Here is a 26,405-nt window from a genome sequence, read left to right on the forward strand (position 1 = left end):
AGGCACTGATAGATCTTCTTGCGCTGGCGTTAATTTATATTAAAATTTAACTGTTATAAAAATGTAAATCGAATCGATTTTTAAGCATTCACTAATGGATTTTTTATTCCTTATGATGTTAAAGTAATTGTTGGACTGAACTAATGTATTGAGTGGTTAATTTTGAAGATGTGTTCCGCTCTTTGTGTATGTGAAAATGAAGCATAATATTATGCTCGCGGATTTGTCCGCGTGGACTACACAATTTCGAAACCCCTGTTTTACTCCTTTAGGGATTGAATTTTCAAAAACTCTTGGCAGATGCCTACGTCATAATAGCTATCTGCATGCCTATTTTCAGCCTGATCCGTCCAGTAGTTTGAGCCGTGCGTTGATAGATCAGGCAGTCCTTGTCAGATTTTGACGACCTCCCTGGCGCAGTGGTAAGCGCTGTGGTCTTATTAGTGGGAGGTCCCAGGTTCGATTCCTGGCAGGGATTTGGAATTTTATTATTTCTAAATTTCTGTTGCAGTCTGGTGAGAGGCTTCGGCCGTGGCTAGTTACCACCCTACCAGCAAAGCCGTGCCGCCAAGCGATCTAGCGTTCCGGTACGATGCAGTGTAGAAACCAAAAGGGCATGGGTTTATTAAAAACTGCCTTCCAGGTTCGCCCGCTTCCATCTTAGACTGTATTGTCCCGTACCACCAGGTGAAATTGCAGTCAAGGGCTTACTTGTATCTGAGTAAATACTAAATAAAAAACGTATGTCATACAGTGCAGTGCGACAAGGCTCTCTTGGCACTTCAATGACATTGACAGGGGGGCGCTGTTGGAGAACAAAAAGGCTTAGAATATTCAAACAAGAACAAAGGGGACACTTGACAGCAATATTAGTTCCGATTTTCCAAGATAGCCTTGTCGCACTATACGGTATATCTACCTAAGCTGTATGACAAGATACCCATAGCTTTTTTTATTTTTATTTTTAGGGTTCCGTACATCAAAATGAAAAACGGAACCCTTATAGGATCACTTTGTTGTCTGTCTGTCTGTCTGTCTGTCTGTCGGTCTGTCTGTCGGTCTGTCAAGAAACCTACAGGGTACTTTCCGTTGAACTAGAATAATGAAATTTGGCTGGTAGGTAGGTCTTATAGTAGACATTCGGGGAAAAATCTGAAAACCGTGAATTTGTGGTTACAAGACACAAAAAAAAATTAAATTGTGGTCATGAACAAATATTGCTATTTTCAACTTTCAAAGTTAGATTACTATACCAAGTGGGGTACATAAATGAAAGAGCTTTATTTGCACATTCTAAAACAGATTTTTATTTATTTTTAGGTACAATAGTTTTTGATTTATCGTGCAAAATGTCGATAAAATACGATTATAGTACGGAACCCTCAGTGCGCGATTCTGACTCGCACTTGGCCGGTTTTTTATTTTTAAAAAGAATATGAGCCAAGTTAATTGCTGACTAATATTCCCATTACCTGTGCTAGAAGTACGTACGACAATAGTGCAACGAGTGGGATTTGAACCGGCGATCTTTCGGTTTGCAGTCCGCTCCTTTAATCGTTGAGCTATCGAGGCTCTACCAATAAACCTACCGATAAACATATCTGATCTCTTCCCCAATTGGAATGAATGTCTTCTAGCGCCTTGCCGTTCTTGTAGATGATCTTTAGATAAGACTCGATATATGGCGTCAATTTCCTCTGCGAAGGGTGAACGGGAAAGGGCGTACACTGACATCGCTTTTATGTGTTCCACAAATATTCTACAAGTAGTATAAACACACCAGAAGTGAATTTAAATATTAATCACGATGAGCATAATTTACAATAACCTTACTGCAATATTAACTTGATTAGGGCACAATTGCTATTGTAACCACGCGTCTGGTGACCCAAGAGCTGGTGCTTATTTCGCTCAACGGTTGAGCCTTGCCGTTCAGCGAGGTAATAGCGCCAGTTTTTTGGGCACAATGCCCATAAATGACCATTTGGACGGCGTATATTTTTTGTAAATATAAAATTTTCAGTGATAAGTTTTTTTCTGTATGTAGTTATATACTATATAATATAGTTTTCTTTTGTATTGAAATAAATAAAGAAAGTCTTATACTATAAAAAAAATGTAACCACTTAATCGAAATGACGACCTAGCCACAAAAGCGTTTAATAGCTGGTCGAGTCTACGTCTGAACGAGACTCCTTAAGAATTATCAAACACCCGCATTTATACTAATCGATTCAAGATGGTTGCCCCACAAGTCATAACAGATCACGCGATTTCCATTCCAAAAGGCGCCAAATACAAAAATGCGATAACAGTAGCTTTTTCCTGAGGGACGCGTGGCCTGGTTGTGACAACATCATCATCAATATCATCATCAACCGATAGACGTCCACTGCTGGACATAGGTCTCTTGTAGGGATTTCCACACGCCACGGTCTTGCACCGCCTGAATCCAACCGTTGTTGTCCGTCCACCTGGTGGGGGGTCTTCCAACGCTGCGTCTTCCGGTGCGAGGTCGACATTCCAGTACCTTGGGACCCCAAAGTCCATCGGTTTTACGAACTATGTGCCCTGCCCATTGCCACTTCAGCTTCGCAACCCGTTGAGCTATGTCGGTTACTCTAGTTCTCCTACGGATCTCCTCATTTCTGATTTGATCACGTAGAGAAACTCCAAGCATAGCAAGGTTGTGACAACGCATAGTATCAATCGACTAGCTTATGCTCGCGACTTCGTCCGCGTGGACAACACAAATTTCAAACCCCTATTTCACCCCCATAGGGGTTGAATTTTTATTAGGGAATGCCTACGTCATAATAGCTATCTGATGCATGCCAAATTTCAGCCCGGTCCGTCCAGTAGTTTAAGCTGTTAGTCAGTCAGTCAGTCACCATTTCCTTTTATATCTCTATACCTATATAAAAATGAATCGCTAAATGAGTTGCTTTTCGCAAATCTCGAGAACAGCTGAACCGATTTCGCTAATTCTTTTTTCATAATATTCCTTGAAGTACGGGGATGGTTCTTACGGAGAGAAAAATTTAAAAAATCGAATGTTAGGCGTTACGAAGTTCGCCGAAGCAGCTAGTAATACTTATATAGATTTATGAGTTAGGGTCGCTTAATTCACTTTCCTAGTAAACCAGAGCAAACGTCACATAAATCAAACTTGCGTTTTGTCTTCCGGCGACGTATTGATTCATTGCCCCTGAACTTGCTAGTTTGTGGTTTAACTTAGCTTTGTGACACTAGCGACTTTTTGTTGCGCAACAGTTTGTCTTGTCGTGTTCCGGCATATAGTACGCGACAGGTTGAGATAACAATCGGGGTTATGAGGTGGCAGGACGCCCCACACACCCACACGTCATCTGCGCTCGCCCGCACCGGGTTACCGCGGGGATTGTGCGGGTGTGCAGGGCGTTCTCTCCCTAATTGCCATCTCGACTACACAAATTTCAAACCCCTATTTCACCCCCTTATAGGGGTAGAATTTTCGAAAATCCTTTCTTAGCGGATGCCTACGTCATAATAGCTATCTGCATGCCAAATTTCAGCCCGATCCGTCCAGTAGTTTAAGCTGTGAATTGATAGATCAGTCAGTCAGTCAATCAGTCAGCCTTTTCTTTTTATATATTTAGACTAGCTTATGCCCGCGACTTCGTCCGCATGGACTACAAAAATTTTAAACCCCTATTTTATAACCTCTTTAACTATGAGATTTTAACATAATTATTATGAGCTTAGTAAAATATGTCATACTGCTAATTGCAAAAATAATAACTACAAAACTACTTTATAGACACTTCAAAACTGACAGACTTTCATACAAACTTCTAACCCCTATTTTACCCCTTCAGGGAATGAATTTTGAAGAATCCTTTCTTAGCGGACGCCTATGTTATAATAGCTATTCGGCATGCTGAATTTCAACGCGATCCGTCCAGTAGTTTGAGCTGTGCGTTGATAGATCAGTCAGTCAGTCAGTCAGTCATCAGTCAATCAGCCAGCCTTTTCCTTTTATATATTTAGATGAATGATAACTGTTAATAATTATAAGCATTAACTCCGTCTTTTGTGTATGTGAGACATGTTTTTCCACCCAACGTAGTATATTGCAACTTTTTGTCTCACGACATATCGCTAGTATGCATCTACACTAATTAAGTTATTGATGCAAGACTTCGGTTAGTTAGGAATTGAGTATTGTCGAACTTCCAAGAGTCTTCAAGTTAACAATTTCTCACTATGGATAATGTTTCATGGTTTTAACACTACAAATTGCTAGTAAGTTAGTTAGTTTAATGGAGCAGCGCAGACTTTGTCTACTACACTAAAACCGGGTTTCTAAAGGTATGATTCCGAACCACGCTGCACGCAGCAGCGCTGCCGCAACAGTGCTGTCACCAGCTGTCACAATCCTGTCGCGGCACTACTGGTCCCCATACAATCTCTATAATCTTATATGACATTACATTCCGAGCTAGGCAGCTCCGCAGTTCCGCTACATTGCTGCCTAGCTCGGAATGTAATGTCATATAAACTTATAGAGATTGAATGGGGACCAGTAGTGCCGCGACAGGACTGTGACAGCTGGCGACAGCACTGTTGCGGCAGCGGTACTGCGTGCAGCGTGGTTCGGAATCATACCTTAACACTGGCAGTGTAAGCCGCCGGTATAAATACAGGGTGTAACCAGAATGCTAGCAAAAACTTAGCGTTATTGTTATACTGCCTAAACACAATCCAATACCAATAACCATTTTCCTCATTTTGTATTTTTAGTGATTTAGTATTTTTCAAACCCGCAATGTATAGCGCGCAAAACTCCGGCCAATGCCCCGCCTACGATGCGGCACTCACTGAGAGTGGCCTATTTACGCAACATTCGTTGACCTCTGGCGTCCGTCAGATGTTTTATTTGCAATATCATCATCATCATCATCATAATAAACCCATCGCCGGCTCACTACAGAGCACGGGTCTCCTCTCAGAGTGAGAAGGGTTTTGGCCATACCTAGTCTACCACGCTGGCCAAGTGCGGATTGGCAGACTTCGCACACCTTTGAGAACATTATAGAGAACTCTCAGGCATGCAGGTTTCCTCACGATGTTTTCCTTCACCGTTAAAGCAAGTGATAATTTAATTACTTATAAACGCACATAACTACGAAAAGTTAGAGGTGCGTGCCCGGGATCGAACCCGCGACCTCTGTGAGTACAAACAAACTGACTTATTAAACGATTAGGAAATTAAAAACCTAGTGATTAATAAGTATATTGCCTATAGGTATCTAATGAATTTAAAAAAAATGTTTTTTGACACCTGCAAATCAAAAACCGCAATAAAACAATTTCAATATTTTAAATATTATTTATATACATAACAGATTATTTTTATTGAAACAGCGATAAAAAGACTACCTAAGTGGGACATCAGGATAATAGGCCGGGAGCTAACGACAAAAACGTCCCGTCAACAGACAGCCTGACTTACTTAACAAAGCGGATCGCAACGATCGGTCATAGTCCCTCGACCCGCTCGCGACGTGATAAGGCGTGACAACAGAAAAGATTGTGTCGTCAAATATTTTGCTTGTTGGTGACATTTAGTCCCTTTATTATTGTGACATGGGAAAATAGCTGTGATAATTACTTTAATGACCCCTTTAATTAACAGCTATGGTAGATGCAATGTCAATTTAGATTCTAGATTCTATTACAAAACTGCTACTTTAAAAAAAAAAACTTACTACCAAGCTCCTTGTCATCTTCGACTACAGTATCCGGCAGAAAGTACTGTACATCGACCATTCTGTCACTCATACCTATCCTATGTGACGTCTCAACAACAGAGACAACACTCTACGAAAGCACTATCTCTTTCCAGAGGTCGATATACAATATTTCCTGTCGGGTATTATACTAGCTAATCCCCTCGACCCTTAATCCAATCTTAGTGCGGGTCTACAAAAAAGAGTATTTTTATTTAAACAATAAAAAGCAGCAAAATTGGGACATCAGGATAATAGGCCTGGAGCTAACGACAAAAACGTCCCGTCAACAGACAGCCTAACTTACTTAACAAAGCCGATCGCAACGATCGGTCATAGTCCCTCGGCCCGTTCACGACGTGATAAATACCCGGCCGGCGTGACAATAGAAAACATTGTGTCGTCAAATATTTTGCTTGTTGTTGACGTATTTTAGTCTGTTATTGTGAAGGAAATTATTTTAAAAGAATGTGGTAAAGATGATCTTTAATTAGGTAGGTACCTACCAGTATATTTAAGATGTTTTCTATTTACAAAATATAGTTTATATAGATTCATGTTGTGTGGAAGACATATTAAAAACTAGAAGGCGTTGTTTTCTAAAGCACTTTTTGACGCCATAAGGCAAAAAATAATAATGACGTCTTCAAAAAACACTTACAAATTGTGTGGGTGACATAATATTATGGAAACTATGAACTAAGTGAACGTTACATTTGACCTGTGGGTCGATTTCGTAAAACTTGCATCAATCATCATTACAATCTCAGTTGTTGTGATTGGCTGAATTTGTGATATTATTGTTGCAACCATGCTGAATGCATTGTAGCCAATAGTGAGCGAGCGTCAACCAATCAGAGGTGATTGCGATCGTGACTTTGTAGCTGTCATTATACCGCAATCGAGTAGCAGAGCCCTACCGCGGTAGTTTGACAGCTACAGTGTGACGATCGCAATCACCTCCGATTGGTTGACGCTCGCTCACTATTGCCTACAATGCATTGTTGCATTAAGAATAGCACAAATTCAGCCAATGAGAACAATTGAGATTGTAATAATGATTGATGCAGTGGCCCTACCGCGGTTGTTTGACAGCTACAATGTCACGATCGCAATCATCTCTGATTGGTTAATGCTCGCTCACTATTGGCCACAATGCAATGTTGCAACAAGAATCGCACAAATTCAGCCAATCAGAACAATTGAGATTGTAATAATGATTGATGCATGTTTTAGACAATCGCCCTACAGGTTTTAGACAATCGCCCTACAGATGTCTTTGACTCTTTGTTTGAAAAATTGTTACAAACAAAGACATTTGGTAGTAGCAATTATAAGCCCTTGTTACTCTGAGAGGAGACCGGCTCAGTAGTGGGCCGATAAAATGGGTTAATCATGATGATGTACTACGGATTAGTATGGATAGTATGGAAGTGTGGATAGTGGAAAGTTTCTATCCCAAGGTTAAGTTGTTATACTGCTATAAGTGAAATTTCTTGTCGGGGATAAGTACCGATTTACCCGCTGAGGCGCTAGAGGTTCCAAACACACCAAGGGAGCACTTAACGCCCGTCAATCTAAATGTTTCAATCTAAGCGGCGGCGCATGCTGGGAAAATAAACACCCTAATCTAAATATATAAAATGAAAAGGTGACTGACTGACTGACTGACTGACTGACTGACTGACTGACTGACTGACTGACTGGCTGACTGATCTATCAACGCACAGCTCAAACTACTGGACGGATCGGGCTGAAATTTGGCATGCAGATAGCTATTATGACGTAGGCATCCGCTAAGAAAGGATTTTTGAAAATTCAACTCCTAAAGGGGTGAAATAGGGGTTTGAAATTTGTGTAGTCCACGCGGACGAAGTCGCGAGCATAAGCTAGTTTAATTATAACCAGCTTATGCTCGCGACTTCGTCCGCGTGGACTACACAAATTTCGAACCCCTAGTTCAATCCCTTCGGTGATGAATTTTCAAAAACCCTTTCTTAGCGGATGCCTACGTCATAATAACTATCTGCAAGCCAAATTTTAGCGTGATCTAACTAGCTTATGCTCGCGACTCCGTCTGCTTGGACTACACAAATTTCAAACCCCTATTTCACGCCCTCTGGGATTGAATTTTCAAAAATCCTTTCTTAGCGGATGCCTACGTCATAATAGCTATCTGCATGCCAAATTTCAGCCCGATATAACTAGCTTATGCTCGCGACTCCGTCTGCTTGGACTACACAAATTTCAAACCCCTATTTCACTCCCTTAGGGGTTAAATTTTAAAAATCCTTTCTTAGCGGATGCCTACGTCATAATAGCTATCTGTATGCCAAATTTCAGCCCGATCCGTCCAGTAGTTTGAGCTGTGCGTTGATAGATCTAGTAACTTAGTCTGTTACATAGCGCACTGAGGGCGTTGCGCCGAGTAAAATGCTGATCTAAAGAGTAGGTACACCGCGCTCTATTCCGAACAAACTAAAACTTTATTCAACTATGTTATTCCGCACGTATAGGGAGTAGAATTTGGGACGCTCTGAAAGGATCAATTGAGAGTATACGGAGAGAGTTGTGTTGCGAGTTTGCTGGATATCGGGTTTCGTGGAATCAACTTGCCACAAATAAAACGGCGGAGTGCTACTGTGTATCTATTATGAAGTGAAAGAAACAAGGGATATCAGATATTCCCGACTTTCTGCATTAAAAAAAAACTGAAGCGCTGAGTTTACTGTTGGTTCTTACAGTAGATAAATATCTCCATCATCATCTACCGATAGACGTCCACTGCTGGACATAGGTGTCTTGTAGGTTCCACACGCCACGGTCTTGCGCTGCCTGAATCCAGCGGCTCCCTGCGACTCGTCTGATGTCGTCCGGTCAAATAGTGGGGGGTCTTCCAACGCTGCGCCGTCCATCGGTTTTAGGAACTATGTGCCCTGCCCATTACCACTTCAGCTTCGCAACGCGTTGAGCTATGTCGGTCACTCTAGTTCTCCTACGGATCTCCATTTCTGATTTGATCACGTAGAGAAACTCCAAGCATAGCTCTCTCCATCGCCCGTTGAGTGACTCTGAGCTTTCTTTTGAGGCCCATAGTTAGCGACTATTTCTCGGATCCATATGTCATCACTGGCAACACGCACTGTAGTGCGGGCGAGCGCGGGTGACGTGCGGGTGCACGGGCCGTCCCCCGCTTCATATGCCGATTGGGTATTTGACTACATCAAAAATAAATTATTTCTCAGTGATTATTAAATAGAGGGTCTTCCAAAATTCGTAAAATTCACGTCCTTTGTTGGTTTTAAGTGTAACAAACTAACAACCATAAATGATCGATTAAACTAAAAAAAGCACGTCAAATGATTGTAACGTCACACACCGGTATTTCATAGAATAATGCATACTAAGCGCGCGTTTTGACGTTTGATAAAAAGTTACTGATTTGACTAGTTGTCAAATACCGTATTGCCATATCAACCTGTCGCAGGCCATACTTTAAGTTTATTAATGAAACTAAAAGTGCATAAGAATCCTTTAATGTCTATCTAACATACGAAGCTTATAATCGACATAATATCCATTTTTCTTCGCGTGTTGGTTGAGAGCTCGAGTGATGTCCTTTATTTTATCGAACACCTCTTCCAGCGTGAGGTTAGATATTGTCTTTTTCCTCTCCCTTGGTATTGGTTTATATCGATTCTTTTCACGCAATGATTTCTTTATGTAGCTAGGCAGGTCTGAAAAAAGTTACATAGGTATAAACTAAAACGTGATAACTATAAAATATGTATTTTGTGTTTGTCCGATCGTGTAATAAAAAATATATAGGTAAAGTTTTTCGGATACAGATCCCTTACAAGTCTAAATTCATAAGCCAATATACTTATTGCAAGGGAGAATGAATGAAAGAATGAAGGTACAACATTTGTTTCACTCAGCACTAAATTGAATTGAAAATGACTTCTCACGCGCCATTTTAACTTAATTTGTCAATTTTCATGTCAAAAGTACGATTTCTAGTCCTTATTTTAGAGGTGAACCTTACTTTTGACATGACAGTTGCTGACCCATGGACTTAAAATGGCGCATGAGAAGTCATTTACGGAGTATATGTATCATACTTGCGGACATAGAGTATTCGTACTGTGCTGCAACAAACGCGATGGCTAGAAGCGTCAATGCGACTCGGACAAACATCCTGTTTCTTGCTTCTGAACCACGTTTACGACTTTTTAGGGTTCCGTACTTCAAAAGAAAAAACGGAACCCTTATAGGATCACTTTGTTGTCTGTCTGTTTGTCTGTCTGTCGGTGTGTCAAGAAACCTACAGGGTACTTCCTGTTGACCTAGAATCATGAAATTTGGCAGGTAGGTAGTTCTTATAGCAGACATTAGGGGGAAAATCTGAAAACCGTGTATTTGAGATTACATCACACAAAAAAAAATTAATTGTGGTCATGAACTAATAATTAGTATTTTCAATTTTCGAAGTAAGATAGCTATATCAAGTGAAAGGGCTTCACCTGTGCATTCTAAAACAGATTTTTAATCATTTTTATGCATCATAGTGTTTGAATTATCGTGTAAAATGTCGATAAAATACGATTGTAGTACGGAACCCTCGTTGCGCGAGCCTGACTCGCACTTGGCTGGTTTTTTGTTTTGTAAACCATTGTTATCGCAGTATAAACACTGTTAAGTGAAAGCCACACCGTGAGCTTAACTAATTTAGCTTAGCGTGCGTAGCTTAGCGAGCTAAGTTAAGCTATGCGAGCTAAAATATCTAGGTTCACGCCGAAAACTAAAAGGTGACTAAAAGCTAAAGCTTCTATAGCCTCAATAGCTCAACCGGTAAAGGAGTGGACTGAAAAACCAAAAGGTCGACGGTTCAAACCCCGCCCGTTGCACTATTCTCGTACCTACTCCTAGCACAAGCCTGGCGCTTAGTTGGACAGGAAAGGGGAATATTAGTCATTTAACATGGCTAATATTCTTTTTAAAAAGAAAAAAAAGAAAGGGACGCAGAAGGGCGAAAGAGTTCACTTGGCATCTCGCTGAGATTGCTGAAATCAAATTCAGTGTACCTAAACCAAACTACGAAATGATTTTTTTTTTCTTTTTATTAAAGGGTTTGTTCAATCAGAACATGTCACCCTTGTAACAAATCACAATAGGTATGTACGAAATGATGACACGTTATGAGCTTAGCTAATCGAAGTTAATGGTAGGTACTAGCTGAAAATCAGCGCTGTATGTTCGTGTGCAACAAGGCATACATCATAATGCTGAGCTGGGACCCTTTTTCCGGTTGTGCCACACATGACAGTTTATTCCGGCGCTTCTTTTGCTTGGTCGTCTAAAATCAATAGTATTTTTCCCTAAGTCACAACTTCTCTGAGCCAAAATCATTAAGGTAAGTAACAGGTTTAATTATGGTAATCGTCGCGGTGATAAGGAAAATGTATTTCTTTGGTATTAGGGTACCGTAATGCAAAAAGTTAAACGGAATAATTATTATTACACTTTAATAACCTATCTCAAAATCGTTACTTATGTGGTACGTTGTAAAAAATATTTAAAATTCCAGTATTTTGAATTATTGTAGATATACATTTCTTTCAGCATTCATTAAGATTTTATACTTATGTAAATAGATAGAACCACTTAGGTATTATCTAATTCCATAATAATAAATACACTTATTTACTATCAATATCATCAATATCAATCATCAATCTACACTAATATTATAAAGAGGAAAACTTTGTTTGTTTGTTTGTTTGTTTGTTTGTTTGTTTGTTTGTTTGTACTGAATAGGCTCAAAAACTACTGGACCGATTTTAAAAATTCTTTCACCATTCGAAAGCTACATTATCCACGAGTAACATAGGCTATATTTTATTTTGGAAAAAAATAGGGTTCCGTAAGATATTTGGGTTTTTCGGACACAAGGTGTAAAAAATCAACTAGAAAAGTTACTTATTTTGCGTACGCTGCCTAAACTATAAAAGATAGAACCATAAAATGTTGTAATTAATTGTAGATCTTATAAATATCTACAAAAAAGTCCGCGACACACTATACCCATCTATGTCGAGTGAGGCACAGCAACCATTTTTTTATTTAAAAATCTTGAATTTTTTTTGGACTACATTTAAACGCGTTTATTTTACTCATGCTATTAATCCTTATCAAAATAAATGATTTCATCACTAAGAACAGTTTATGGAGATAATATTTGGTCTTTTAATGATTAAAATTGGACGTTTGGTTTTGAAGTTATGGCGAAATTAAAATATTACGATTTCTGCTGCACGGCCCGTTGTCTACACTAATATTATAAAGAGGAAAACTTTGTTTGTTTGTTTGTTTGTTTGTTTGTTTGTTTGTTTGTTTGTTTGTTTGTACTGAATAGGCTCAAAAACTACTGGACCGATTTTAATATTATATAAAGAGGTAATGTCGTTAAGTTTGTTTGTAGGGGGTAATCTTTAGAACTACTGAACCGATTTTAAAAATTCTTTCACCAGTAGAAAGCTACATTATTCCTGAGTGACATAGGCTATACGGGATCTTTAAAAACCTAAATCTACGCGGGCGAAGCCGCGGGGATCAGCTAGTCATCAATATACTTATAATAAAACTGTAACAGGTCAAATTCTGTACATTGAAGATATTTTGAAAATTTTTTTTCGAGGGCACTCTATAATCGATACTGAACCCAAAACTGTAATTTTTTTCATTTTTGTCTGTCTGTCTGTCTGTCTGTCTGTCTGTCTGTCTGTCTGTCTGTCTGTCTGTCTGTATCACGGCCGCGCATCACGCTGAAACTACTGAATGGATTCCAATGAAACTTGGTACGATTTGAGGTCATACTATGAGGAAGAATATAGGATACTTTTTATCCCGAAATTCAGCATGGTTCCCGTAGGAGAGGGGACGAAAGTTAAAATGTATACTGAGTTGTAATTCATTAACGCGTAGTCCGATTTCATTCATTCTTTTTTTGTTAGAAAGGGGATATTTTAAAGATTGTTCCGTAAATATTTCAAGGTCATCGGTTTTTAACCGACTGTCAAAAAGGAGGTGGTTCTTTTTTCTACATCGATATTTTCGAGGTTTCTGGCCCGATTACGGCAAATTTTTTTTTAAATCAACAAAAAAAGTTTACGTCGTGGTCACATAAAAAATTCTGGATTCAACTCCTTAATCCTGATGCTGCAGGGTTACTGCCCACCTGGGTTATCAAGATTCAGGAAGTGTTCATAGTGAATTCATATTGTAGGTACCAAGCAACGACTTTATTCTCAGACTTCAAGTCTCAACTCCTCAACCCTGATGATGTAGGGTACAGCACTCCTAAACTATAATGTTTCAGGAACTGCGGATGATGCAAAATTATTTTAGGTACCAAGCATAGGCTACATCACTGAACTTCGGATCCTAACTCCTCAATCCTGATGCTGCAAAGTACTGAAGTCCTAAATCGTGGGGATTTTAGAATTTCTGATAGTGAATTGATATTTTAAAAAAAATTAAAAAATTTGAATCGACTGTTAGGCGAAACGAAGTTCGCAGGGTCAGCTATCAATAATATATTATTATTATAGCGTACAAAAAACTTTGACGTTTCGTAAAATAACGTGAAAAGTATATGAAAATATATGAAAAACTAGTTAAAAGTGTTTTATTTTATATTATATCAGCTTTTTATTGCAGCTGTTTTATTGTATATCAGTTGAGTTTAAATCTCTAACCAGGAAAACAATAGAAAAAATCTGGTTACGTCATTTTAAATTGTTCGATAAGTTCGATCGATGCTATCAAATATGCCAGTAAAATTCGTGATAATAATTCGTAATAATGTCAGTAGAATTCGTCGGCAATAAGTGCTTACTAAAATCGATTGCCTTTTCGGCGAACAGTGCGTGTAGCGAACTCAGCGTGTTCGTTTCGATGCTAAAAATGTATACTGTACGGAACCCTCCAAGCAAATATCAATATCGCACTTGAGCGAGTTTTTGTCCCCGCCATTTCTTACCTTCGCCCCTAACGAGCCAAGGAGGAAAATCGGGAAAATCTTACGTAAGCTTTTAATACTGTTTAATATTTCCCGGGACAAATTATAATTGATCCGAGAAAACCGTTTTCAGTTTTCTGTGAATTAGTAGAGGAACTTTAATTATACAAAGGTTAGAACAAGAACATTTTAAAGGTTTAATCAAACAGACTGCTAGGCGGTAAGTAAAGTTTAATTTGTTGCAGGAGATATACAGGTTTACAGGAAAATAGGACACGATCCCGTTAAGGGGTTATAGTACAGGACATTAGCTATCAAACGACCCCTAAAGTGCTTATCCAAAAGTGTATCGTTTTCGAGTTATTCATTTTTTTTTTTTTTTTAGGTAAAGGGGTGTTTGCCACTTTAAAAATTAGTAAAAAAAAGAAACAATGTATTTCATCAGATTTTTTTTATTTCTTGCTTGATTTTTTGTATTCTTACACAATTGGGGGCTGAATTCAAAGTCTAAATCAAGATATGTCACTACACACAGTAACTGGCACGAAATATTGTACATCGATCTTTAGAATGAGATTTCGGATTTGTAGAGCGTTGTCTCTGTCACTCATACCTATGTGACATGTTGTCGGTCTCAACGACGTCTTAACCACTAGGTTATCACCACTTAGTGTATCATAGGTAGGTAATTCTACTTTTGCACCATCTATGTACATAAAAATCTATTCAATTTAGGTTATCGCAGTTACGATTGTCAACTTTGTAACAAAATAATGTTCTTCAAAACATACACGCAATAATAGACTTTTTGAGCTTGGCAAATAAGAGCTATAATCCTTTGTTTTGTGGAGTCACTAACAGGCTGTTCGCATTTCAAGCTTATCCGGAAGGCGTGAAACTCTCCGCGTTAACGTTTTGTTTGAATTCATGTTCTTGTGTTTTGTGAATGAAGTTTTTCGCAATGAAAGGTCGTTTTTGTTTGTTTCCTTTTTGTTTTGGTGTACCTACCTGCCTTACCTATTGTTTGATTTTTCAATGTTTCCACCTTTTCTTTTGATTCGTGTTTGAAATTGGGTATTTGACTACATCTCTATATATAAAAATTAATCGCTGAATCCGAAATCGACCGAAAGTAATGTACATCGGCTTTTAGAATGACATTTCGCCTTTGTAGAGCGTTGTCTCTGTCACTCATACCAATTTGACGTTTTATCGGTCTCAACGACAGAGACAGAGCTCTACAAATCTGCTTTCTTCTTCTAAATGTCGATGTACATTACTTTCTGCCGCGTACTGTACCTATTGAATAAAAAAGTTTAGAATCCAATAAACCAACTGACACAATGGTAGGATTATTGATCTTAGTACCTAAATGGTTGTAACTTGTAAGTTGTAAGGTCCAAGTAGTTGATGAGTCTGAAGTTTACCCCCAACTCGAAACTAAGTTCATTATTACGATAGATTTGAAGCTTTGCGGCTTGACCCGCTAATGTCTTTGTTTAGGGTAAGTATTCAGACAATTAAGGTATGATTCCGAACCACACTGCCCGCAGCAGCGCTGCCGCAACAGTGCTGTCACCAGCTGTCACAGTCCTGTCGCGGCACTACTGGTCCCCATACAATCTCTATAATCTTATATGACATTACATTCCGAGTTAGGCAGCAATGTCGCGGCAGCAATGTAGCGGAACATTGCTGCCTAGCTCGGAATGTAATGTCATATAAGCTTATAAAGATTGTATGGGGACCAGTAGTGCCGCGACAGGACTGTGACAGCTGGTGACAGCACTGTTGCGGCAGCGCTGCTGCGTGCAGCGTAGTTCGGAATCATGCCTTTATGTTTTGTTAGAGTACAATCTAGGCTCAGATAAAACAAAAAAATCGGTCAAGTGCGAGTCTGACTCGCACACGAAGGGTTTCGCACCATAGTACAAAAATTCTTAAACCAGTATCCATCCAGTGCCATCGTACAAGAATAAGAATAACATTTTCTTAATAAAAAAAATTATAGCGAACATTTTGTTTGTATTATTTGTTGTTATAGCGGCAACTACACATTGTGTAAAAATTTCAACTCTCTGCCTACCTATTATAGTTCACGAGATATAGCCCGCTGACCGACGGACGGACGGACAGCGGAGTTTTAGTGATAGGGTCCCGTTGGCATCCTTCGGGTTCGGATCCCTAAACACTGGTCTTTAATGCGTATCAGAACATTCAAAAGATATAACATTTTTGTGATATTATTATAAATGCAAAAGTGTGTCTGCCTGTCAGCTTGTTTTTCATGGTCTATCCGTATAACCGGAGACAGCCATAGGCTACTTATTGTCCCGGAATTCGAAGTTTTGTCAAAATAAATAGGAACTATTTTTGGGAACGGCTTTCCGAACCAGTCCCCCAATTGTGTAAGAATAACCATTTCATGGCTATCGCAATCGTCAAGAAATTCTGCCCTTTGATTGGTTGATTCGCTGTTTACATTTTTTCACAGCCAATCAAAGGGCAGAATTCTTGACGATTGCGATAGCCATGAAATGGTTATTCTTACACAATTGGGGGGCAGTTATAGTATAAATATAAAAACACTTGTAAAAGTTTATTTGAAAAAAACAAATCTTTATATTCTACTAGCTGACCGGGCCTTGGCTTCGCTCGGGTGGAGTTTAGAAAATTGAGGGGGACGTTGAATTAAATTTTTCTCTCCGTAAGAACCATCCTCGTACTTCAAGGAATATTATGAAAAAAGAATTACCGAAATCGGTTCAGCTGTTCTCGAGATTTGCGATCAGCAACACATTCAGCGATTCATTTTTATATATAGAGATTATATTATTCTAAAGGCTGCAGAAATATTTCCCTTTCCCTCAGAAGTTTATTATATTTTGGAGCCGTGACAAAACTGAACCGATTTTATAGACAGGCTCAAGTCGGGTACCTAACATATCACGGGTTTAGAGGTACAGGTCCGACTACAGCTGCTCCTAATGTACGCCCATCGATTGGTCGAACTACGGTAGCACCGTTAACGTGATTTACGTGTACTACAGTCCTTACATAGAGTCGCTATAAATTTGGCAGGTTTTCACACCTAGTCTGGATTTATTTTTGAAATAGCCTAGTATAATGGGCTTTTTATTGGAGGCAGTTTCGCTCCTACTTGAGATTTTGCTTAGTAGCGCAAAAAATAAAATAAAATATTTTTTTTTTATTCAATTAAACTTTTACAAGTATTTTTGAATCGTCAACAGCATCTACCACTGGTTCGGAATGCCTTTCTAACTTTCTTCAAATTATTTCTTCGAGTCATAGCCCCCAGTCGTAGCTTCGTGCTGACGCTGTAGCGGCCAGTAAGGTCTACGCAGCGTAGTCAATCTGAAACAACACAAAGAAAAATACGTTAAGACCGCTCTCCATGGTCGCTCGTCGAGCGTGTGTACATGCTGTTCCAACGGCAAATTTCAAACCCCACGTCCCCACCTTAGGGGTTGAATTTTCAAAAATCCTCTCGTAGCGGATGCCTACGTCATAATAGCTCTGTGCAATCTGGATGCTTTTCAGCCCGATCCGTCCAGTAGTTTGAGGTGTGCGTTGATAGATCAGTTAGTCAGTCAGTCAGTCACATTTTCCTTTTATATATTAAGTTTATTTTTGGCAATTGTAATAAACCAAAGACGTTTAAAAATATGAAGCAAAGTGTGCAAAGAAGTTATTAATTTTTCAATTTTCTGATGGCATGAAAAATGCGCTAGTGCTAAAATGGAGATTTTTCTAGGGTCATCTTCTATCTTCTTCTATCATAATATAAAGATTAATCACTAAATGTGTTGGTCATCGCAAATCTCGAGAACAGCTGAACCGATTTCGCTAATTCTGTTTTTATAATATTCCTTGAAGTACGAGGATGGTTCTTACGGAGAGAAAAATTTAAAAAATTTGAATCGACTGTTAGGCGGAACGAAGTTCGCCAGGGCAGCTGGTAATTTATAAAATAAGTATAGGTAATAATATTATTATTTATCTTACACAGATAATAAAGAGCTAAATCGATATTTTCCTAGTTTTGGGTCTAGAACAACTAGAAATTAGATTTGTTAATGCAAAGCTTGAGAATGTCCCTTATACCCCGTAGGTAAATAGTGCTTTGCATACAGGACTAACTGAATTATGAGTTTAATTAAACCGAGGGCTACAATGGGTCGTATCAGGTTTATGGCTGTTAGTTTAACTAGTTGGTACCTAGCCATGCGCGGAGTATCTCAATACGCGATCGAACCAGTAATGACGAGATTTGTAGGAGAACTAGAGTTGTCTCCAGACAGCTCAACGATTCACAAACCTATAGCAGTGGTCCGACCGCCCGGCGAGAAAACGACTTACTGGTGGGAGGCTTCGGCCGTGGCTAGTTACCACCCTACCGGCAAAGCCGTGCCACCAAGCAATTTAGCGTTCCGGTACGATGCCGTGTAGAAACCAAAGGGGTATGGGTTTAATAAAAACTGCCATACCCCTTCCAGGTTAGCCCGCTATCATCTTAGACTGCATCATCACTTACCATCAGGTGAGATTGCAGTCAAGGGCTAACTTGTATCTGAATTAAAAAAAAAAAAAAAATTAAAAAAGAATTACTATCGGCGATTTTATCTCTCAAGAAACGCACAATGAATGTGTTACATTTCGTGTAAACGAAAGAGATGCATATATCAAAATTCAAAAGTTCCTCTCTGACTGTTCACACTGCCGGCGACGACTCGCTTTACTAGTTTTGTCACTGAGCAACGAGCTTTCAAAAATAAACTCGCTCAGCGATATTCGCTCACAAAGTTCGAAGAACCGATAGACGTTGGGGTTGTGGGGGGGGAGTTGGGAAAATAGGTTTCTACGGGTTTTGGTTATCTACTACGAAGTCGCGGGCAAAATCTAGTGTTGAATATTAATGACCTTGTATTGAAACAACAATGATAAGAGCAACTGATAGTAGGTACCGTTAACTGACTTACGAAATATGATCTAATTTGATTCCTGATCTGATGTTGTAAACTCAATTTGTTACCGGGGACTGGTGTTTGGTGCAATTTATACGATTTTTCGGAATATCATCCCATTTATAAACATACCAGAAGTGAAATTTAACCACGACGCGCAGCGGCTTATCGAGAGTTTTACCTTTTATAATAACCTACAGTAATATTAATTTGAATCATTGCTATTGGGGGGGGGGGGGGGGGAGGCTCCTCGACTCCTCCTGAAAAACATCAACCACCCGCATTTAAACAAATCGACTCAAGCGATAACACATTGTCGGCTCACTACTTATAGGTCTCCTCTGAGAATGGGTTTGGCCATAGTCTATCACGCTGGCCAAGTGCGGACTGGCTATCATTAACTAGCTTATTCCCGCGATATCGTCTGCGTGGTGGACTAAACAAACTTCAAACCCCTATTTTACCTCCTGAACTGAACGGGACTGAATTTTCAAAAATCCGAAGCTCGATCCGTCCAGGAGTTTAGGCTGTGCGTTGATCAGTGTAGGTGGTAGGTGGTGCAGTCAGTCAGTCAGTCACTCGGCTTTTTCTTTTTAGACTAGCTAGATGATGATAGCAGCTTCGTACGCATGGATTTAGGTATTTTAAAAAACCCGTGGGATTTCGTTGATTTTCCGGGATGAAAAGTAGCCTATATCAATTTCCGGGCCGCAAGCTACCTCTGTACCAAATTACGTATAAGTTGGTTAAACGGATGGGCCTTCACGAATCCCGTGGGAACTCTTGTATTTTCCTTGTATAAAAAGCATCCTATGTTCGGTTAAACTGTTGGGTCGTGAAAAGCTAACAGACAGACAGACACACTTTCGCATTTATAATATTAGTATGGATTTCGAGATTTCATGCCATGTCTTGTACCACACATTTTGACATAAGTAAAGCGCGATAGGCTCTGTTGCCTTAGGAACTGCGACCCTTATCAACAATGTCGGCTGACTTGGTCTCTATAATACACAGAATAACACTTTGTAAATATCCAACACGCAATCCAATTCCAGCTTTAACCCCTTTATCTTAAGGTGTAAATTCAATGTAAAGTCGGAGTCCAAGATGACCAGATGGAATGGATGGTGCTGCCCTTCCATTAACTCACTTCTATTATATTGTTTCGTTCAGCCTTATTTCAATCAGGTGGACTTCAGGTGGGAAACACAATTTTCTCCAGGGTTTCTTGGGAGTTTATGAGTCTTGTAAATACGTTTATTTTGTTATTTGTAGGTACCTACACTTGATTTTATCGCCTCGTCCATTTCTTAAACGGCAAGTGATTTGTAAGAAGGTGTTGAATGTTTCGGAAAACTTTTGAGTTTTATTATTACACTCGGGCATATCAACCACGGATTAAAGTTTTTAAAAATCCCGTGGAAACTTTTTGATTTTCCGGGATAAAAAGTAGCCTATGTCCTTCCCCGGGATGCAAGCTATTTCTTATCTTTACCAAAGTTCGTCAAAATCGGTTGAACGGATGGACTGTGAAAGGCCAGCAGACAGACAGACAGGCACACTTTCGCATTTATAATAGGTATCTAGCCATTTAAGAACTCTCAGTAGGTAATGCAAGTTTCTTACAATGTATTTCTCCATAACTAAAACAAGTGATATTTAGTTGTTGTATCTGTTATATATATTATATCCATAAAGTTTAGAGGTCCGGGGTCCAATTTCTGATCTCCTGAATATCACCGCCGCGGCGTCTTGGCGTATAAACGTAATAATATTATAGGAATTTTAGGGTTCCGTACCTCAAAAGGAAAAACGGAACCCTAATAGGATCACTTTGTTGTCTGTCTGTCTGTCGGTCTGTTAAGAAACCTACAGGGTAAGTACTTCCGTTGACCTAGAATCATGAAATTTAGCAGGTAGGTAGGTCTCATAGCAGACATTCGGGGGGAAATCTGAAAACCGTGAATTTGTGGTTTCATCACATAAAAAAAAATTAAATTGTGGTCAAGAACAAATATTGCTATTTTAACTTAACTTTCGAAGTAAGATAACTATATCAAGTGGGGTATCATAATATGAAAAGGCTTCACTTGTGCATTCTAAAACACATTTATTTTTATTTTTATGGATAATAGTTTTTGATTTATCGTGCAAAAAGTACGACTGCAGTACGGAACCCTCAGTGCGCGAGTCTGTCTCGCACTTGGCCGGTTTTTTCATACAACAAATCAATTTCACAAAGTACAAAGCAAAAAGGCGCTCCATCAATAACCTCTCGTTCCATAAAGGCAGCGATAGACCGCAGAGACGAACGACCGCTTTCATATAGCCTGCAATCGATCAGACGTCTCAAAACTACAGGGGGATATCAAAATGTAGTTACCATTGTCCCGGACGATAAAATATGAGCTGCGACATTGACAAATCGAGCTGCAAGACGCGACTTTCCTAAGTCAAGCTATTGCTACTAATGAGTTCTAAATTGAACTCTAACATATTGGATTAAGGTATGAAATGCAGTGAACAGGACGTTTTTATATTTCAATCTGTGCATGTATTTCAAGGCATGAACAGTGGCGTGCTTGAAGCCAGGGTAGGCATTAGTTAGGTAGAAACCTGTTTACTGGCAGGTCATAATGAAAAATATGCATTGAGCTATTTCAACTGGGGTAAGCAGTGCATTTATGCCTCTATGACCTGCACGCCACTGGGCATGAAAGGTTATTAAGAACTACCTAATTTATAAATACAAATTCCTCATGCCTGGACAACGGTGACGGTGCCAACGATTTAGATCTGCATGAAGAGATGTAGATATTAGGTATGTATCTACATAAATATTTATAATGATCTTCACGATAGTTTAATTAAACTTTATAACTACCTAATTTATTCTTTAAAGAATAGATTCGGTAGTTCTTCTTGAGGTTTGTAGCTCCCTAATAATTGTTAGCGCACTTATAATAATTAATTATCTCTGACAGAAATCACGTGATTGTGTTGCATCACCATCTTGAATCGATTGGTATAAAAGCGAGTATTTGATGATTCTTAAGGCATACCCAGGCGGAGCTTCGCGCTCGCCAACCCCCCCGGTGACGCTGTAGCGGCCAGTAGGGCCTACGCAGCATAGTCAATCCGAAACAACACACAAAAAAATTCTTAAGGCAGTCTGTGTTCGCCCACAGACTCATTCGACTATTAAATGCTTTTGTGTTTAGGTCGCATTTCTGATTGAGTGGTTTCAATAGCAATTGTGCCCTAATCAAGTTAATATTGCAGTAAGGTTATTATGAAAGGCAAAACTCTCGATAAGCCGCTGTGTGTCGTGGTTAATATTTAACTTCACTTCTGGTATGTTTATATACTTATTAGTCGTTGGGTTCAAATAACTCGGTCGAACCAACCGAACCGGGTCACTCGAATTCATCAAAAATGTATAGAGAAATGATGAAGATCTTTAATTCTAAAGAACGGGTTGGTTCGGAACAGCTGTTTAATTTCCAGAAAGCACCCCCATTCATCACGATTCATCGTTCACAAGTGTCGCTATTCAGTGCTGGGGCTTAAATGCAATACAGTTTTCGTAATACAAATCTACAACGCAGTTTAATGGACACCTTGGAAAGCAGAATAAAAAAAAATCAAATAAACAAACATTAAAAATTTAAAATAACTTAAAATAAAGCTCTCAGTTAAATGCGTTATGCATAATATAATAGTATACGCAAACCCTGTGTTGAAAATGTTGGAAAACAAAAATCAATTGTATATTTTACTAGCCTATGCTCGCGATTTCGTCCGCGTGGACTACACAAATTTCAAACCACTATTTCCCCCTTTAGGGGTTGAATTTTCAAAAATCCTTTCTTAGCGGATGCCGACGTCATAATAGTTATCTGCATGCCAAATTTCAGCCCGATCCGTCCAGTAGTTTGAGCTGTGCGGTGATAGATCAGTCAGTCAGTCACCTTTTCCTTTCATATATTATACAGAAGAAGAGAAAATGACTTTCAACATTATACCAACGACGAGCCAACAACAGAGGGAATTTGAAACAACGTGGTATGTTCGGTAAGGTATGGTACACAAATAGGGTTGCCAGGTCGCCAAACCTTATAGCCGGACAGACCAGCCAGTTTGGCCGGACATTTGGGTAGAAAGGCCGGACACCTTACATTATTGAGGATTTTGTGTCTGAGTATTAATAGGTATGACAAAAAATTGTATGTAAAATCTAAGTTTTTTATTATTGTCATAATTGTTGTTGTCAGGCGGCTCTGCCGCCTGCGGGAGCGACCAACAGTCGACTCGTCTGCGCTCGGCCACGCTCGTTTGCGAAATGTAAAAAGCCTAACAAAAGCCGGACACTGTTTATTTTGGCCGGACACGCAATCAAAAAGCCTACCTATGTCCGGCTTTATCTGGACGCCTGGCAACCCTATACACAAAAAACGGATGGAATCTATAGAACAACGCGACTTGGAGAGGATATAATATAGCGCTTTCATTCATAAAGGTCCAAACACACTAACGCTGCGCTGAGAGACGCGACGCAGAGCGCAAAGTAAGGTTCCCGTTGAGCCTTAGATTTCATCCGCGAATATAAGTAATACAGAACATTTAGACCACGACCCAACTTGTAGTTTAGTATAATATAGATATAGGTAGGTTACTTATAAATATGGAGAGTAAAATAAATTAGTTTTTCTCATATATAGTTAGCTATTTCATGCATAACGTTGAATTGATAGGTACAGGTATTTCAATATCCTGAAAGAGTATGGGATTATGAAAAAGCGGAAATTGCCTAACGCTTGCAATATCGGGCACACATTTAACAATTTTATTGTACTCTTTAAAATGGATTTTCAGTTCTTCTGACTTTTATTTTAAACTTTATTGCACCACGAAAACTCTTAGTGCGAAATCAAATCAAATACTAATTTAACAATAATTTATTACATTATTCTTATTAATACTTATCATAGACTTCTTAAACAAAACTTGAATATAAACAATAATAATTTAATCAGTGTTGCTGACAATTGTTTATTGTTTTTGATGGTTTTTGAGTAGGTATATAAGTAGATATGTAAGTTAGAATATAAGTTTAGTAATGTAGGAAATAGTGTAAGCTTAGAATAAGTTATTAGGTACTTTACTAAGTAATCTCGCCAACAAACTGGCCCATGTTTGGCGAGAGTCACAAAATGTAAATACATGTGTATCTTAAATTAAAAAAAAGTAGATCAGGCCGGGATAGTAGTGCATCCTCCATCCTCACCGGAACGCCGGATATTATAAGAGGCTGTATGCCTTCCGTTTCTTGGAAAAGGATATTATACTTAAAATGAATTTCTTGTTAAGTTCGCTTGCTTTCTTTTGTAAGTTTCTTGTTAATTTACAAGTAATTTTTTTACGTCAAAATTATTTTTAATAAAAAAATGACAAGTATCAAAACACGCATATTGTCCGCGACAGGTCGAGATGGCATTCGGGGAGGGAACGGCCTGCTCACCCGCACAGCCCCTACGCTTACTCGGTGCGGGCGAGCGCGGGTGCCATCTCGACCTGTCGCGTACTCTAGGTAGGGATTCATAGCCATGCTAATTGTTTTTAGCTTTGGCGGTCACTATTTATTAAAAGGTAGGTAGTTTTGTTTCTAAAAATTTATCTTCGAAACCTCGTAACCATCCATATCCATCCTAATATTATAAATGCGAAAGTGTGTCTGTCTGTCTGTCTGCTAGCTTTTCACGGATCAACTGTTCAATCGATTTTGATGAAATTTGGTACAGAGTTATAGATTATATCCCGGGGAAGGACATAGGCTAAAGAGTTCCCACGGGATTTTAAAAACCTAAATTCATGCGGTTGAAGTCGCGGGCATCATCTATAGTTAAGTATATTGAGTTCAAAATCCTCTTTTACTCTCGACTTCGAAGATTATGGTTAATAGTTTGATACTCATGGAAAACAAAATAAAATAATATGTTTTCTGGGTTTCTGCATGTAAATGAAAATACAAACAATCCTGAAATTGGATAGGTGTTCCTATAATTGAATTGTAGGTACTATTCATATCTTATTCATACGCTTTGGTCCCTTGAGAGACATACAAGCGTCTTGATACAAAATCCCTAACAGAGAAAGTAGATAGGAGGATAAAAATAATGATACGCTTTCCCCCTCTCTTTCTGTCTTAATCATTGCTGAAGGTACCAAATCCTTAACCACAAAATATTGTGGTGGGATCCCAGATTCAAAATATGAATCATGATCAACCCATCGCCGGCTCACTACAGAGCACGGGTCTCCTCTCAGACTGAGAAGGGTTTTGGCCATAGTCTACCACGCTGGCCATGTGTGGAGTGGTAGACTTCATACACCTTTGAGAACATTATGGAGAACTCTCAGGCATGCAGGTTTCCTCACGATGTTTTCCTTCACCGGTAATGCAAGTGATATTTAATTAATTAAAACGCACATAACTCCGAAAAGTGAGATATGCGTGCCCGGGATCGAACTCCCGACCTCCGATTAGTAGGCGGACGTCCTAACCACGAGGTTATCACAGCAAAATATTATGAATAAATCAATTAAAAAAATCAGGGTGCCCAGCGTTCTCGATACCTAGTTTGCTTTGTTACGGGGGTTAAGATGCTACTTTTGATTTGTAATTTTAATATTTAATTGTCATAGGCTTAAATAATTAATTTTATTTCCATAATTCAAAATCAATTTATTTCATGAAGGACAAGTAGTGTTTCTTAGCTACACCTGTGGCTCTACCATCCACGGGTGAATTTACCCTAGGGGCAATAAGGGCCATAGTCCCGGGGCGGCAAACTGCGAGGGGCAGCCCAAGCCGATCGTTGCGCAGCGCTCACTCAGCTTTGGGTGTATTTCACTACATAATCATTAATTATTTTATTGATTCATACATTTTCAACATTTTTCATCATTAATAAATTATTAATTGTATTTTTATTTCCAACTTCTAAAAATATGGTGTATACACAGAAAAATACTTTGAAAAATGTTAATAGTAATTGAATGATTCCTGAATCTGTATTATGGTACCTGGTTCCAGTTTCGCCGATCTCCTTTTGGTAAACCAAAATGTGTTGCACAAGTCAGGGAGAGAAAACATCGAGAGAAAACCTGATTCTCAAAGGTGTACGAAGTTAGCCAATCTAGGCTGGGCCAATTTCCAAATTGCTCCTGCCAGGAATTGAACCCGGGACCTCCCTCTTATAACACCACAATGCTCACCACTGCGCCAGGCAGATCGTCAAGTTCCATACCAATTTTTCATTCTATGTACCTACAATAACATGAACCTATAATAATATTATGAAACCTTTAAGAACCAGTTTTTAAAGGTTTATGAAGTCAGCCAATCCAGGAATAGAATAGAATAGAATAGAATGTTTTTTTATTCATGTAAACTTTTTAAAAGTGCTTATGAATAGTCAGGTAGTTTTAATTTACCACTGGTTCGGAATGCCGTTCCTACCGAGAAGAACCAGCAAGAAACTCGGCAGTTGCTCTTTTTAATTCTTAATTTTTCAATTTACAATGTTATTATACCGTACTATACAAGCCATTGCAGCCCCGTGC

The 26,405-nt window shown here is 39.0% G+C and overlaps 2 long non-coding RNA genes across 3 annotated transcripts in view; both read right to left on the reverse strand.

Annotated features, from left to right (window-relative positions):
- The window catches only part of LOC138402940 (uncharacterized), a 354,014-nt gene that overhangs the window by 155,544 nt on the left and 172,065 nt on the right, over nt 1–26,405 (reverse strand). The gene's annotated exons all lie outside the window — the stretch shown is intronic.
- Nucleotides 9,288–9,966, reverse strand: LOC117985905 (uncharacterized). The gene is made up of 2 exons (XR_004674075.2): nt 9,893–9,966; nt 9,288–9,508 (listed from the first exon to the last, which is right to left on the reverse strand). It is a non-coding gene; the product is annotated as an uncharacterized lncRNA (long non-coding RNA).

The sequence above is a fragment of the Maniola hyperantus genome, chromosome 10, assembly GCF_902806685.2.
Source record: "Maniola hyperantus chromosome 10, iAphHyp1.2, whole genome shotgun sequence".
NCBI lineage: Eukaryota > Metazoa > Arthropoda > Insecta > Lepidoptera > Nymphalidae > Maniola > Maniola hyperantus.